Source organism: Eucyclogobius newberryi, unplaced genomic scaffold (assembly GCF_026437365.1).
Source record: "Eucyclogobius newberryi isolate DKJ021-1_F unplaced genomic scaffold, fEucNew1.0.hap1 SCAF_12, whole genome shotgun sequence".
NCBI classification, from domain to species: Eukaryota; Metazoa; Chordata; class Actinopteri; order Gobiiformes; family Gobiidae; genus Eucyclogobius; species Eucyclogobius newberryi.
The window spans coordinates 14,948,372-14,965,844 of record NW_027315746.1 but is presented as its reverse complement, the minus strand read 5'-3'; the positions used below and the strand labels follow the sequence as shown (position 1 = coordinate 14,965,844).

Genomic DNA, 17,473 nt, shown 5'->3' with positions numbered 1-17,473 from the left:
AGCCTCTCGAATATGAATATTAATTGTATAAAATATGCAGTACTTAACTTTTTCCGCCAGATGGCACTGTTCAATAACATAAGAAAGTCACGTTGCATCCCATTGTAGAAATATTTCACCAGCTTTGCATCAAACATTTCAGTTCACTGCCGAATGTTGTTTTTTTATCCTTCAGAGGGAATAAAACAGTCTAGAAAACCACCATTTATTGACCTTGCACCTTTTAAAATCTAAAGTCGCTGTGCTTTTATTTCCAGATCATTTTTCTCCAGCTCCACAACATATGTTTAAGCCCAGTGCACTCTCCCTTGTGTGGTAATCCAGACACCCCCTGCTCTGCCCCGGCCCAAATCCTCCAAACTCTGAACTAAATCCCCACACTCTTAAAAAAAACACACAAAAGGTCATGAATAGCTCTGGTTTCTAAAATTCTGCACTGATCTTGACTATTGAAATAGAATTGCATGAAGAAATCAAAATGCTAAACTTTACAGATGTTGTCCACTGTTAACATGACGTTATAGTATGTGTATTAGTATGTCAATCCGTCTGGTAAGTCGTGTACGCGCTGCAGGGGTTCAGTGCTGATTTAGGTCATTGCATGTTGAAAGGGTTAATGCTCAAGTCTTCACACCCCAAGGAAGGACTCAGACTTTAACCGCAACAACATTGAGGACCATAGGTTCACTTGTTCCCACAAAACTTTCACTGGTAACATACTGTAGATGATAAATCTTTATATCCTCAAAGAACCAGAACAGACTTGGCCACAAGCAGATGAAATCCCTGCCTTGGCCCACAATGTTCAAATAATATATCACTATTAGCTTTGTTTATCCCAAAAGGACCATTCAGTTTGCAGCTCTCTGGACATGTCAACGATAACATAAATACAATTCATGTACATAAAGCCTCATTTAACATTAAATCTGTTGCGGGGCTATTCTGAGCTGCACAACACACCACCACTTTTGAAAGGTTGGAGTCGCACAGAATGTCCTCAATGCTAGATATGCTTCAATAATGATAATAAATAAAAGTTAAACTAGGATTAGACTAGTACCAACTGGGTCTGAACCAGGACTAAGAAGGAGACATGCAGCATGCAGCTTTTTCCAGGCCCAGAACTATAACATAGGTAGATCATTATTTTACATTTTTGTTCATTATAAACTGCAATATTGATCTACAACAGCTCAGTAATAGAAACAGGATATTTAACTTCCTGTTCAAAACTGCAGAACTGATAAGCCCCGCCTCTTCACTTCCTCTATCATTTCAGTAAGAGGATTTTTCTTTTGCACATTTTTATTTTTGAAAAACATCTGAGACATGTTATTTCTAAATTACTCAGTCTTGATTTGTCAAATAATCTCAACTAAGTACAGGGATGTGGGCGGGGATAGTGAGTAGATGAAAACAGGAATTTTCTGAACACTCGAGTCTGAGTTTTAGGATTTCTCAATGTACAAGATTACTCAAACATGCAGAAATGAATCCCTTTGAATAATACACATACACTGTTGTAGAATACAGTGCATCCCCTTTAAACTAGGACGAAAACAAGACCAATACAGATCTAAATCAGAATAAAACCAGGACCACCCCAGGTCTAAACGATAATGAAACAATTACTAAACCAGGACCAAGAACAATCCAAAGCAGAATAATAAAATGTTTACAGTGGATTTGTGTTTTGTAAGTAGACAGCCTTGATGTGGTAGATGGTCTTGGCCCCTCTGGTGAGTAAGTCAAGGGCATTGCAGAGTATTTTCATCTATTATACATGTGTGAGGGCTCGGGAAAAGACTGGGCTCCCTGAACAGCCTCTGAAACTTCTATTTATAGATATTGATTCTTTATGTAACAATTTAATCCCACATAAAATAAGATAAATTGTACGGCTGATTAAACCCGGTCTGAAATACATAGGCCTACGATTGTTTGAACGAAGCAGCAGAATGTAGTAGTGGTATGTGGTATTTGTAGTGTTTTTCAGTGTGAGGTACGTGGTGGAGATAAGAGTGTGACAGGTGCAGTGCTGGTGCCACAGGGATGAATCCAGGAGGAGATGATGCAGGCAGAAATTACATAACGCACACATGAAGAAGAGGAAGTAGAAGGGGCTGATGGGAAAGAGAGGCGGTGACGCAGTGTGACTCCTCCCACAGAAACCTGAGCGAATAGGGATAACAGTAAAACTTATATCTGTGATTTCAAGGCAGTGATTGCACTTAGACATATATAGGCTGTGAATGTGCTGAGGATCTGTTGTGGTATTCTGGTTATAAACTTAATATTAATTCAGGGATCAAATAAAAAATATGGCTTGCATTATAGGTCGTAGCCAGGAACTAGGGATGTCAAAACTATAAAAAATTCGGATACTAATCAGTCTTAAGACCAGTATTGAAAATATACTCAACTGAGCATTATTGTTTAACCAAAAAGTCACATAACCATGACAAAAATTAGACCTTTCCTGAACAGTTTTGGAAGAATCTTGAGCTTTATTAGAATTACTACTACTACTATTAAGACCATAAACGGTATAAAGGAAGCTATGTGTCGAAAATTACTTTTAAGTACTGTCTAATGATTGTGGTATGTAATCAGTATTGAGTCAGTTTCTTAATAAATAAAAATATTAGTATTGTGAAAAGCCGGGACAAACTGAAATGGATTTGTTTAATGAGTTATAGTGTAAATTTGAATCCCTGTTTAGTGACATTGCAAATTATAGTCAGTGTAACAATAAACTCCCTAAGAGCTACTGTAAGACTTCCGACTGAACAAAAGTGAAACAGGCATGTTTTATGTTTGAATTATTTGTCTATGGGTCTGCACAAAGAGTATTTTTAATTTTGACATTTTGTCCTTTTTAATGCAAAAATTGGTGGCAAATGTCAACACCGTGGACTATGCTTGTGTCTGTTCCAAGTGTCTTTTTCATGTGATATTGGAGATTTTCCAAACAAAGCAACTAAACAGAATGGGTACTCTAATCCTAATCCTATAGACTGATGTATCACTATCAGCTGCACACATCCTCAGAGTGTCTGCCCCTTGTCTGACACCCCCATGTCACGTGATCAGAGACAGCACAGTCATTTGGCACAGCATGGGGGGAAATATGCACCTATTCTATGCAAGTATGTCACATTTAAATCAATAAATAAATGCATAAGACCACCATTCATGAGTAGGCAGGACATTTTTTAACAAGATGATCACTAGTGTCGAGTGAGTGGTCGTGTGAATATGGCCGTGCCCAACTGAACATTTTTTGCCAGTTCTTTTTTACCAGCTACAGTACCATCTGCTCTTAATTGCAGCACAAACTAAACAGATTGCAGCAGAAGAAGTTCACTAAATACGTTTAAAAAAAAAAAAAAATGTATTAGGTATTTAGGTATATAAGGAAACATGCACTGACTGATGTGTAGGACGGGCCTGTTCATGAGTTTCAGCTTCCCTCAACATTCTAAGAACATTTCCCCCATTAAACATATATTTTGTTTATTTAAATTGTTTATTGCTATGGCAACGCGTCCAAGTTCACATCATTCTGCAACCCACGGATAGCCTGTTTATAGTTGTTGACCCAGCTACAGACTATAGGTCATAAATTATATGGCCGGCCACAGCCAATGATTTGTTTCCAACCCTTATCTTTCTATTGATTGATTGTTGGACAAATGACTGCAATTAGCATCACTCTCACAGTAGTGCAAGGACAGTCAATACAAATCCACAACAGACGTCTCCCTTCAACATAATAACCTACAGGATCAGATCAGAAGCGTCCAGTCCAGTCTCATAGTGTCGCACAGCATCCACACGCATCCCGGGCATCATCAGCATCTCGCTCGCCCTCCAGCTTAAACACATCCAAGGGCCCACGAGCCGCCGCAGCCCCGACTACAAAGCTCTTTCTTCTGCCTCGCGCTCCCATTGGCCGCGCCGGTTCACAAAGTGGGCGGGCCTTGCGTCTGGAGTCCAGGCATTCGTCTGCACGGAGAGCAAGGTGGAGAGATGGAGAGAGGGAGAGAGAGAGATGTAGAGAGAGAGGGAGGGAGAGAGCTTTCCCCCATCATCACATCCACTGACTGTCTGACCCACACTGAAACACACCACTAACGGGACGCAGAACAACGGTGAGTGACCATTTCGCGACCATGACAATCTGTATTCTCACGTGTCCACGGGGGCCATTTCGCGCCACGGCCACGTCCCCAAAGCGCAACCATGTCATATTTGTCTTAGCTTTTTTTTTTTCTTCTTTTTTTCCCCTCCTCATCTGCTGATCTGCTTTCTCGCTGCAGCGGTCAAGCTAAAAGACATGTGGCCTATATTTAGCCTATTGTGCGATGGTGTGCTGGTTTTTGTCGTTCCCAGGCGCGATGGCACGGGGCTGGGGGAGCTGGTGGTGGGCGTGTGCGGCTTTTTTTTTTTTCTGGTGGGGTGCCCTCGCCCCACGCAGGGCTCCGTGTCTCTTTGTTGTGGTGGTGTCGCAGTCCGGATGGTACACCCTCCTCGGCCCCGGTCACACTGTGCCGGCCTCTCTGTTCTGGCCCCTCAATGGGCTCTTAGTACACGCTGTCATTTGGAGTGGCCTGGTCCTGCATGACTTGTACGGCTTTCAAATCACGTGATACGTCAAGGATACGCCGTGGTTTGTTATAGACTGCGAACTCCATTGGCACCCATTTTAGTGCAGTCAGGCATGTTATCAAAAGCATCCTTCCTTATTTTATGGCCCATTTCAAAGTGATGCTCCATGAGGCAGTTATACAATACACGCCCCCCTTCTCTCCATTTGTTTGGATTAGGACACATTGTTCCATCTAAGCACATTTCTGCCAGTTTGTTGCTTTTCAGAAGACTATGTTCAGTTTTCCATTGACCTACTCTGAAGATGCATCAAAAGCTGTACTTTCTTCTATTGTACCGCAAAAGTCTTGTCAATAATGTTCCCAATGGCTTATTCAAGTCGACTTAGTTTTGGTGAACACTTCTATAGCTCATGTCTGAATTCACCTGTTCACATAGTGATGGGACCCTCTCAGAATGTGTGGTGTACATTAGGCCTGTGATGTAGCACAGAGTGTATTAAGAGGAATTCATCCTTTTGCTTGTCAATAAATTAGAACATGTCAGAACACAAGTATCCATATATATATATATATATATATATATATATATATATATATGTATATATATATATATATATATATATATATATATATATGAAACATATTATGCACAATATTATGCACAATATTATGCACATATGCACATGCATATAGAACATATATGCATATATATTGAGAACTGGGTTAGGGTTAGAGAACTGGGTTAGGATTAACTTTCAATTACAATTTTACTTTCATTCCAGTGATTGATAATTTGAGTCAAAAGTCTTACTTTGCAATAACCCGCTTGATATTGATTTTTAATCCTTTACATTTTGACAAATTGGTTATTAAATTCAGACCAGCCCATCTGCCTGGGGGTGACAGTGCGATCTACACAACAGGCAGCTAGTATTTACTCTGTAATTGCTAAAGGTGGAGAAAAGGAAATGAAGAGTTACAGGGCCTGGTGAAAGCAGAGCTGTAGCAGGTGGACAGAGCAAACAACCAAAATCATATTTTCAATCTCACAGTGACACCTTCAAACTAAAAATAGCAGGTCCCTTATATTTCTCTTCCAATTTATGATTGGAAATTGCAGCTCTTATACATTAAACATATGACATTAAGAATATTAATGTATAATATAATAATACGATTTAAACTGATTATATATCATTCCCTTCTCACCCTCTGCGGGTGGTCTCGTCCCCTTTTTCTAAGCTCGGGTCCTCTACCAGAGGCCCCTGGGAGCTTGAGGGTTCTTCAGTATCTTTGCTGTACCTGCACTGCACTTTTCTGGACCGAGATGTCTGATGTTTATCCATGGATCTGTTGTAGCCACTCCTCCAGTTTGGGGGTCACTTTCCTGAGTGCTCTGATGACTACGGTCTCGCTCTCTCTCTCTCTCTCTCTCTCTCTCTCTCTCTCTCTCTCTGCATTGTCAGATTTATTGATGTTTGTAGTCAAATAAAAAAATGCAACTCATTCTGTCCATGTTGACAAAGAACAGGAAGTGTGGGATATTATGTGGGAGTCTTGTATGGCTGCTGTGATGATGATGCCATGATATTTGCTTTAGGGATTGGTCGGATTACATGTAACAATCCCACCCAGATTAGCAGAGCGCCATGTGGACGTGGGGTCAGCAGTCACTCAGACAGACACTGCCCTTCAGCCTTTGCCACAACCATTCAAATCCAGGCTGAAGGTTATGTAGAGCTGTAGTAGTAGAGGTTATAGAGAGTTACATGCTAATTCAGTGCAACTTTGCTGTCAAACACAGAATGCACAATGAATTTTTCTAGTCTAGAGGTCCGGTCTGCTTCACCTGGAATGTTCCACAGTATGGAATTAAACCTTTATCAATTAAAGGTGTTTATATTGTATATTGTCAATATTTCAGGCAAAGCAAAGCAATTTCCTCTCCATGGAGACAAAGCAGGTGGCGGACCATCCACCTGAAAAGCTACATTGTGCACCTTTAAATTTGATAGTCATTGGATGACATCTCAAATGAGGCCAAAACCCTCAACACTTTAAAGTGGACATATTATGCTAAATCAACTTTAATGACATGTTAACCTTCTAACAAAAGTTTCCTCATCATTATCTTAGTCAAAGTTTGATTGATTCCTGTGTATTTGTGTAATCCTTTATTGTCCTGCAACTGAAGCTCAAGTGCTGTTTTCACCTACCCCATATCCCCGCCCACATCCCTGTACTTCGTGTGATAATTAGACAAATTAAGGCTCCCAGTCGCACATGTTGGAATATTGAAGTAAAATATTTAAGTAAAACTTCCCATTTGACAGCAGTTCATGCTCCACACACGAGGCATGCCAAAAAACTAGAATGATTTTCCCAGCCTGAATACTAATACTGAATACTAATACTATGGTGATTAACCTCCTTCACACTGGCAAATCCCTCACACTTAAGGCCTGTTTGGAAGACCTCTGTGGCTCTCTGTGCTTTCTATTCATTATTGATGACTGTAGAGAGTTGTGCTCAACAAGCTATTTGTTAGAAGATGCTTTATAGCAGTGCTGCAGTGTAAAGGAAAGAGGTATTTGAACTGTGTGTAAGCAACAGTGTGTGGAGTGGTTTAAGCATGTTTCCAAATAGAAATTGGCATCACTAACCAAATACATTGGTAATGTTAGCAGGATTGTGTTCGATATAGGGTTACTAAATCACAAATAGGACAACATTGGACCTTTCATAATAATATCACTGTTTTGTGTCACATCTGATAATCAATGCCATTTTTAAAGAACCAAATACATTTTAACAGCATTTCGATGTTTAACCACTACCTGCCCAAAATGTATTATGAAATATACCAATTTTAATCATCAATACAATGTCAAATGTATTGCAGAAGTTCTCTTTCTACAAAGAGGAAACAGTATTTAGTAAAACAAACCCAAAAATACTCATTGCAATGTATCAATGCAGCAGCCCACAATATCGATTGCCAAAATGTTTGAAGATAAGATGACATGGTAACATTAAAGAAACTCCTAAATATAGTGCTTTTTATCATCATTGGCGTATCAACATCTGTATCAAGTATTGAACTTGATCTTAGTTTGATTACATTGTGGCAACATTGGTTTGATATCCACCTGCTTTATTGCCTTGTCAATCATATAATCATTGTGGTACAACTTACTGAATTCAGTCACATCGATGAGCTTATTTTACCTGCTGAAATCAGACTTGAACTGATCATAAAGAAGCTCAGCCTGAAGGATCTGCCGCTGGAGGCCGGCGGTGTAATGGTGTGAAAAAGATGTCCTTGGCACAGTTTTAGAACCAGTTGCTAAAATTGCACGTTCCTCTGAGTGTTGTTGTATTGAACCATATGTCACTGGGTTTACAGGCCAAGGGTTTCCACGGTTACCAAAGTCAAGTCAATACGGTACCTTCGGGATGTGAATTGATTGACGAGGTGCATCATCGTGGACAGGAAGTGCGATGTAACCTTTTACCCAAAGCCTTTTCTCCCATTGTCCTTGTAATTTCCTTGCCTGCAATGCTCCACAGTGTATCATTAAACATACATATCTTGCCTTCATTCAATTACCTGTGTTTATATGTTGCCTTAAAACATGTAGTCCTACTTTGAGTGGGCTTGCCTCTTCACAGATCTGACCTTTAACCTGGCCCGGGGGCTTCGCGTGCTTGTCTCTATGGAGTTTAATGCTATGGGATTGTAAAGTGACGACGATTGTTTTTGCTATTTTTTTTCATGCATTAAAGTAAAGTCTGTTTTGTGCCGGTGCATATGTGTTGTAAAAGCAGCTCTGTGAGGCCGCTGTGTGCGCTCTGCATCTCAATAAAGAGCCTTTTACTCCCTGCAAAACCGGAAACGTTGTCGGTAGTTTTACTAACACGGTAAAACTCCTCTGAAAGTTGTGAAAAGTGCTTAAAAGCTCATCTCGGTGAATAATTAGGATCCTTGTAATGAAGTAGATAAGTGAACTATAAACTGTTTATAATGAACTAGCTCTTTTCATGTTTTTAAGACGGTAAACATCAGGTAAGGCTCATTTAAGGGCAGCTCGTTTTATCCCAAGGAAATTGAGGAAAGGAAAGCTTTTCTGTCCTATTTATATTAATTGCTGATCTTTTTGAACTAAACAAAGCACAGAACTGTGACATAGTGTTAAATACAAAACATGTTGGTGTTGTTGTTGTTGTTGTTGTTGCTTTTAGTGGCGGCTGGCAGCCTATTGCATTTACCGCCATCTTGTTGCGCTGCTTGGACCTGGAAGTGTCGTCACACATAATAATCCCATAGAGTCTGTTCAAAGCAATAACAGGTGCTGGACCCTCATTCAGAAAAGTGAAATAGTTCAATTCAATTCAATTTATTTTGTAACGCCCAAAATCACAACAGTAGTTGCCTCGGGGGGCGACAGTGAAAAACAGATTTGTCAGCTTGGCAATGTCCCAGCGTCTCGTGTACACAGTGTACCTACAATATTGAAAAAAGATAAGATTCAGATGATTATGTCAATCCAACCAAAATGTGAAATGTCTGTAAAATGAACCACAAAATTGAAGAAATATCAACTCATCCCTCCTCATCATTTGAAAGTTTTAATTTCTATTTTTAATCACTTCTTTGTAGCTTTTTTACTATAAACAATGTACTCGATACTTACATTTTGCATATTTTCAAAACAACATTCACCATATTATCTACATTTCCGATAGAACATATTCATTTTTATTTATTATATTATTATTCACCCATGTCACAAATGTAATTTCAGGCAATCTCACCCATTTCAGCAATGTTTGCATGTTTACAACAGATAATTAAATCAGATTAATATAAACACAACACACACAAATAGTGCCATATACGTTAATAACAACATAAATTAAAGCCGCAAGCGGCCTCGCCACGCCGCCGCCGCCACGCCGCAAGAGGAGGGGGCGCTAACGCGCCCCAATGGTCCTTTTATTACGCCTACTGCTGAATCTGTGACGCTGTCACATCTTCTCCCCTTTGTTTTACCATCAAAAAGCAATTTTATTTTGAATTCTTGGCAAAATGTGCGGCTTTGCCGCACAGAGACCGTGACTTTTTGAATAAAAATGTGGATACCTTTTGATGGTCCACCCCTGAAGATGAGTCTCACCAAATTTCAGGTTAATAGGGCTAACGCCCTGGGAGGAGTTTGTGAAAGTCTAAGTGTAAACATGTTCTGGCGATTTCCTCATTGGAATAACATGGGAGGTTTTGGTCATCGCTACGGCAAAGCCGTAACAATTATGACATGGGTCTCATTGACTTTTTTGATGGGGATGCTAAAATTGAGTTGTGTATCAAATTTCATATAATTTCGCAAAACTAAACATTTAACCTCCATATAAAATCTGTAGGGGGCGCTGTGGCGCCAAATAAATTTATTTAACTTAAAGTAGGTTTAGGGCAAAGAGTTTAACAACTGATTCTAATTTGACACAATTCAGACTTTATCTGCGCAAACGGCAGAAATGTTAAATTTGGGAGATTTCTGAAATTCTTGCTACAGTTTGCGGCTTCGCCGCTCAGAGACCGTGACAGGTATCAATGTAATTTGAATAACTTTTGATGTCCCACTCCTCAGTAGCATTTTCACCAAATTTCAGCTTTTTAGAGCCAACGCCCTGGGAGGAGTTCGTAAAAGTACGACATTTGGAAAAACTCCCGAGTCATGCTTAGCCATTTTTGAACCAATATGGCCGACATTTGGTTGGGCGGACGGCGTTGCCGTAATAATATTTTTTACTTCTCTTGTCACCATCTACCTCTGCGCCAAATTTCATGATTCTACGATCAGATTTTTTTGGGGTCATTTCCTATCTCTCAATGCATTTTTGGTACATTTGGGGGCGCTGACGCGCCAATTTGTTTTATTTTAGAAAAGGGATATAGCCAGAATGTAGAGAGGCACGATTTTTAGAGGTGTGCAAATTTTTGTGACTTTTCGTCAATGTTCACTGGGTGAAAAATAGGGAGGTTGGTCCCGAGAAGAAGAAGAAGAAGAAGAAGAAGAAGAAGAAGAAGAAGAAGAAGAAGAAGAAGAAGAAGAAGAATATTCCGATGCGAAAACAATGTTTCCCACTTTTCAAATATCATAAACTATACATTTTCGGAAAGCGCTCGCGCTTTCCTACCTCATGGTGTGGGTCCCTGGTCACTGACGGGTACTTTTGTTAATTTTGATTGGGCTCCGCCCACTTTGTGTTTTTGGCCCTCTATACAGTAATAATGTTCAATTTTTGCATTACATGCTTATATGCATGGAACATGCAAGAGATGGGGAACGTATTCGTGAGCTACTTAGGGCAAATGAGTGCTTTATATGGGGATGACGATCGCTTCGTGGTCGTCATCCCAATTTAAAGTGCTCGTTTAGTGCACACTTTTGCACGGCCTTTGCCCGTTTACAACGGTAATGTTCCATTTTCCTACTACTAATTAGTATGCACGGGGCGTGCGTGAGTGAAGGAGTGCGTTAGTGAGTGTTTGGAAGTGGGCGAGCGCTTCGCGCTCGATTTCGTGCGCACTACATGCGCACTTTCGCAGCCGTGCTTCGCACGGCCTTACAAGACTAATAGGCCTCTCGCCAGCTTGTGGCGCTCGGGCCTAATAATATCCTTAGTACACACATACAAAAGAGTAAAAAAAAAAAACATATCAATCACAGATTACAAAGGAAATTCTGAAAGCAAAAGGTTGTCAATCAATTATTGATTTACCAGTTATTCATGAACAACCTTTGACGTGTACTCAAGCAAATAACCTTAATAGTTACAAAATACCCTGCTCCTGCTTCATTGATTCATTACCTTTTCCCCTGAATGCGTTTGTCACCTTTCACCCTGGCGCGTTGGTACGAGACGCTGTGAGCGGCCCAAACCGACGGGTGCAGACGAATACCTCAAAGGTCTTTCTGTCCCGCTGAGGGGGGAGTCAGATCCGACCTGACATGGTGCGGAGGAGCTGCAGCGTGGGGCGAACGGGACGCCCAGACACTCGGGACGACAGCGGTGACCTCCAGCTCACAGCTCCCAAACACTGTGTGGCCATCTAAAGGTCGTCCCTGTCCCTCTGTCGCTGTAGACCAGACGAGGATCAGACCTGACATGATGTTGAGTGACTGATATGGAGCGTCAATGTGGATTTAATACAATATTTGACTTGTCGTTGTGGCTGATAACCGATATATACCGCCAACTGTCAATATTGATGTGCTGAAATATCGAAACATTGATATATCGGGATACTAGATTTTGTGATACAGTATCGATGTCGTGGGTTGCTGTATCAATATGTCAACATGAGTAGTTTTTGGTATATTTTACTAAATTATTTTGTGAAAGAAACTTGTTTTTTCTAAACATTTGACATATTTAGTGTTTTGATGATTCATTTTTTATACCGGTATAACAAATAAATCATTAAGTTTGTATAGGTCGATGTTTAACAAAGAAATATGGTCAAAATGTAATTTGGTCTTAAAAAAATAGTGACATATCGCAGAATATCATGTGTAATGTATCAATAATCGCAAGCACCGCAAAATCGTGATATTATCGTATCATGAGTCATGTGTCGTGTTTCGTGTCGAATCATGAAGAACCCTGCGATTCCCAGCCCAAACTGATGTCGATATTGTTTTTATACTGTCACAATAATGACTACATCAATTTATCGTTCAATATATCATAGATACGTTATTTATAATTTCATAACATACATCATTTGAGGAGCTCAATATTTACCTTGTGAAAGTCTTCTTTGCTCTACTGGGGAATTATTTGTAGTATGATAACATTTTGCAGCTCATGTTTTTAACAATATTATACATTTAGATGAGGGTTTTCTGGGATTATTCTTCTTTAAGATTTTGTGTCATTGACATAAGGATTGTTTTAAGTGTTTTTGTTTATCGAGATATTTTTTGAAACAATATTTCACACACAAGGACCAATTAAAATGTCAGAGCTAAATATCAAGGGAATTTGTGTAGAAAATCCATTGATATCACAGATTAGAGTAATAGTAAATTACTGTAAATGATAGTTTATGTGTGTTAGCGGTTCGCCAAAGCCAATCAAACTCCATTTGCAGAGACATTTACAGGTCTGTTCATGCAGTTTCATGGGGTTTAACTTCCTGTTTATAGGCAACATTCTGAGGACTTTTCACCATTCAAAAGATCAAATATTTAGTTTTGAATTGTCAATTGCTCTGAAACCCATGGATAGTTTATTTCAACAGTTTTGTAAAATGGCCCTTCTTATCTTGCATGTTTCATCAGATGCCCTTCCAGACATACATAATACATTTAATATTACAAACAATACAGAATAAATATATTTTTTGCACTGAATTACTTTTTTGAATTATCTTGATTGAAAATTAACTGTAAAATATATTATTGTAGCTGAAAGGAAGTTTTTGGTAACTTTCTATCAACACGACTACAATAAGATACAAAATATGAAGATTTGATGCAAAGAGCGGTTAGTGCTCTCGCCTCCCAAGAAGGAGATCGTGGGTTCGAGTCCCGGGCCAGACTAACATCACATGATCTCTCTGGGTGGAGTCTGCATGTTCTCCCTGTGTTACCGTGGGTTCTCTCCGGGTTCTCCGGCTCCTCCCACCGTCCAAAGACATGCATGTGGCATTAGCAACTCTAAATTGGCCCTAGTGAATGAATGTGAGAGTGAATGTCCATCAGTGTGTTTATGTCTCTGTGGTAAGCCTGTGACGAGCTGGCCCCTTTCCAGGATGTACCCCGCCTAAGCCCCAAAGTCCCTGGGATAGGCTCCAGTCACCCGCGACCACGAACCGGAACAAGCGGTAGAAAATTAATGAATGAATGACTCAAGACTCTAAAAGTCTTGGTTTTAGATTGACACATGAGGCACCAGAAAAGAACAGAGCAACTAGAGATGTGGTTCCCTCAGAAAGGGCAAAAGGTCAAATTAATATGTGAATACCTGGACCCTGAATAAACAATACGATTTGGATAGCTTTATAAAGTTTTTGTTTTCGAACTTATGCATACTTTTAACTTGCAGTGGGTATTTTTGGTCCAGTAAACAAGAAGACAAAAAGCTCAATGTTTTGACGTATCACTTCACCCTTTACATGGGACAGATATAGTCATTATTGACTGTTGCGTTTGCCCTTGTTCCCCTCCTCCCACAATATTACCGCCTCTGCTGGTCTTTGTACTGATGAGGTAATTACTGCAAGCTCCTGTTATTTTTTCTTCTTCTTTCTTTGTGTCATTGTTCTCCACGCAAACAGATAACTCTGGTGATTACATCATTTATACCTGCAAATTATTATTATTACTGGTTTGTCGCTTCTCTACAGAACGCTACAACATGGTAGGTTATTTTCTGCATAAACCAATCGCTCAAAATAGTCGATGGTTTCAGTATTTTTGTTGGGTTATTTATGGGTTTCACTTTCCTTTCAGTGCTTTCAAAACATAGAATATTTAGCTTTGAACTGTTAAAGGTGCATTGTGTAATTTTTCTGATGGAGGAGAGGGCAGAACCTCCATCTTGTCTCCATGTTTTGTTGTTGTTTTACATCTTCTATAGTTGTATGTCTTCAAAGTATGTTTTACGCTATATTTAAAAAAAAAAGAAGAGAGAGAAAGGGAGGGCTACAAGATGAATCTCAATCACATTGAAATCACTATTAGCAATTAGCAATTAGCAAGCTGCAATTGTCGAAGTATCAATTCCCCCCACAAATGACAAAATTTCCTCTTATTCTGCATAAAAAAACTGCTAATCCTGTTGTTTAGATCTCTACTAACATGTTCTGAAATACATACTTAGTCGGTTCATTTCGGTTCATATTTCAGTCTTTTTGTCAATTCTCCCGGACGCATTTGAATTGCGATTCTTGTCAGACAAATTTGATGTGTTTCCCAAATCGTTCAGCTCTAGTTTTTGCAATAAAACATCTGTCATTGAATAAAGGAAAACTGCCAAACTGTGGAAAATTCTAGACAAAGCAATAATCATGGAGACAATTTGTGTTGTACACCTTTAATTTCCTATGGCAACAGTGCTCATTTTCAATTCATCCCGTCAGAGAGGTCGCTTTGAGATGGTGGTGCTGATGAGGACAGTCAGTATTGAGTTAGAAAGATGCTGATCTAAATTGTCAGACAGGAAGCTTAAGGGAAGGTCAAATGTGGAGGTTTTTGCTGTTTTAGTCTGTGTTTGAGAAGACTATACGGAGTAAATATGAAGAAGATATAGACTTTATTGTGGACTAAACAATGTCTGCCGAGCTCAGACGTGGACTGTGTTGTCAGCAGTAATCTAAAGTCTCCCCCTCAGTCGCACGTACAGAGGGCGACAGCAGCATGGCTCATGTGAGTAAGCGAGACAGGAACTGCGTCACCATAGAGATGGGCGGCCATGACGGTTGAGCTGGTGTAGATATGATCACAAACACTTATGTGATAAATATGCAGCTCCGCCATTCATATTGTTCATGATTATCCTTTCACCACCTCTCTGTACATATTATTTACTTTTTGCTTTACTGTTTTTGTTTTACTATGTTTTATTTTTGTTTCATTAAAAAAAATGTTTTATCATATTCAAAATAGTAGATTATGCATTTTTGGGTTAGTCCTTGTTTAGAACTACTTAGTGTTGTTCTATTTTGGACGATTTGCAAAAAATGTCAAATAAATCAAAAAATATTACTAAATCGAATTACTTATTAATTGGAATTGCAATTTTGCATCCAGAATTGACAAAACTACTGAAATATGAATATGCTTATATGCAGTTTGTTTGTAGGTTTGTCAAAAGTATAAAAAATCAGATACCAATCGATACTTAAACTATTATCAAAACTACATACTCAAATTTTGAGTATCAATACTAAAAGAAACAGAATTGGACAAAATTCAGCTTTTTTCCTGAATAGTTTTAGGATGATCTTGAGATTAATCAAAACTAGTATAAGACCACAATATTTTATAAATAAGATACTATAATTTTGAGTCATAAATGTCTCAAAAGTGTATTTTCTGAAACTTTGATCTACATTTTTTTTTAATTATCATTGTGGTATGGAAATCTTTATTGAGAATCGGTTCTTTATATTGATGTTCTTTGGTATCGAAATCTAGTTGAAAAAAACTAGTTTGTGGAAGAAAATACGTCAATTTAAAGTTTGGTTTTGATTTAATTACAATTAATCTTGCAGCTCCATGTTAGACTTTGTTTGACCCGATTTATGCCTGACATAGTCCGGTTATAGACCTAGTTTAGTTTTGGTGGTTCTTGGAAGGCCAAATATACAAAGTGTGAAAAGTTTGAGAACTACTGTACAGCCGATATGAAGAAGCCATTTCCCTCATAGTTTAGAAACTAATCACATGGTTTTTCCATCTTGTTTTGTTTGTAGGCTCGTCTCACTTGTAAATAAGCGTTTTTCTTCCTGATTTAGTTCACGAGTAAAGCAGTTTTAAAGCAGACAGCTCAGCACATCAAGTGGAGCACAGCTGCATTTGGAGGTGAAGCTAAATTTAGTCCTATACTCCAAATAAAAATACTGCGGATGTGTTTTCACGCACGTGTCTCTGGTTTTGACTTTATTCCAGATTTTGTTATACTAGTATGTATTTCTGTAAAACCTGAACTAATTGTTAGTAGTTCTACTATATTTACAAAAGTTACCAACTCTTAAAACCTACAAAGGTGTAATATATAGTTTGGTTGATATTACAGTTGTTGATGAAATAGTACAAATGCAAATACACATACAATTTGTGTGTGAAATACTGTTGAAACATCAGAAATTGTTACAGCCTATTTTCCTCCATATATCTTTAGTCTTAAAACAGCCAATCATTTTGAGCATTTATGGATGATGTATATTTAGCACTGTTGCCATGGCGATTAAGTATTCAAAATAGTATATTACATGTTTTGAATGGGCAAAAGTCCTCAAAAAAAAAATCACTTTTTCATGTATTTCAGCTTCTTGTTGTTTGCAACAGTTTGAGGGCGTACCATTCAAAACATATGATACTTTGTTTTAAATTGTTAGTCACTATAGCAACAGTCCTAATGTCTCATAATTGTGAAACTCAAAGATAAACACAAAGCTGCAATACCTGAATACCTGAATATTTTATTGTGAATAAACTCGTCTTTTTTGTTTTCCATTATCATTATCACCAATCTCAAGTAACCTTTAATCTGCTCTGCATTGGCAATATTTATATTACGTTTTGGGGGAATCCTGAGAACAATATTCAGAAGCTATTTTAGCAATCCAACAGAAACATTTTTAAACATATTAGTTGAGGTTTAAGTAGTAGACAAATGTGAAAACACTGTATCTTATCATGTAAAAATACTTCTTTATACCCTTAATTTACAAGTTTGTTCCATTTCATTTTAGTTGAATCAGCTTTTTGCAGCATTTAGAAGTAGTGTTTGTATACTCGATATTCAGAGTCTGCTTGTCTTCAAAGCAACATTCACCACATTATTAATGATTGAAAATATAGCCCATTTCCGCACATTCACTGTTATGAACGACCACACGAGCCACTGGAACGGATCTAAGCTGCTTTTTGAGCCGACAGCAGTGAAAGTGTGGCTTCTGTGGCCATAGACCTCTCCATTCATCACTGTTGCATCATCAGGATCGTCTGGTGAGTCAGAGGCCCGACTGACCCAGGGCGGAAGAGTAACTTATTTGATTATAGCGAGTGCGGCGGGGGCAAACAGCTGTCTGGTGCGACGAGCCGAGTCACGGTTTGATTTAC

The 17,473-nt window shown here is 38.8% G+C and overlaps 1 protein-coding gene across 6 annotated transcripts in view; it reads left to right on the top strand.

Annotated features, from left to right (window-relative positions):
* Positions 1–4,048: 4,048 nt before the first annotated feature.
* LOC140356157 (uncharacterized) overlaps positions 4,049–17,473 on the top strand; it is an 87,305-nt gene continuing 73,880 nt past the window's right edge. For all 6 annotated transcript variants that reach the window (XM_072440940.1, XM_072440939.1, XM_072440937.1 and 3 more), the window contains exon 1: positions 4,049–4,157. The gene's annotated coding sequence lies outside the window, so the exon portion shown is untranslated. The remainder of the gene's footprint in view (positions 4,158–17,473) is intronic.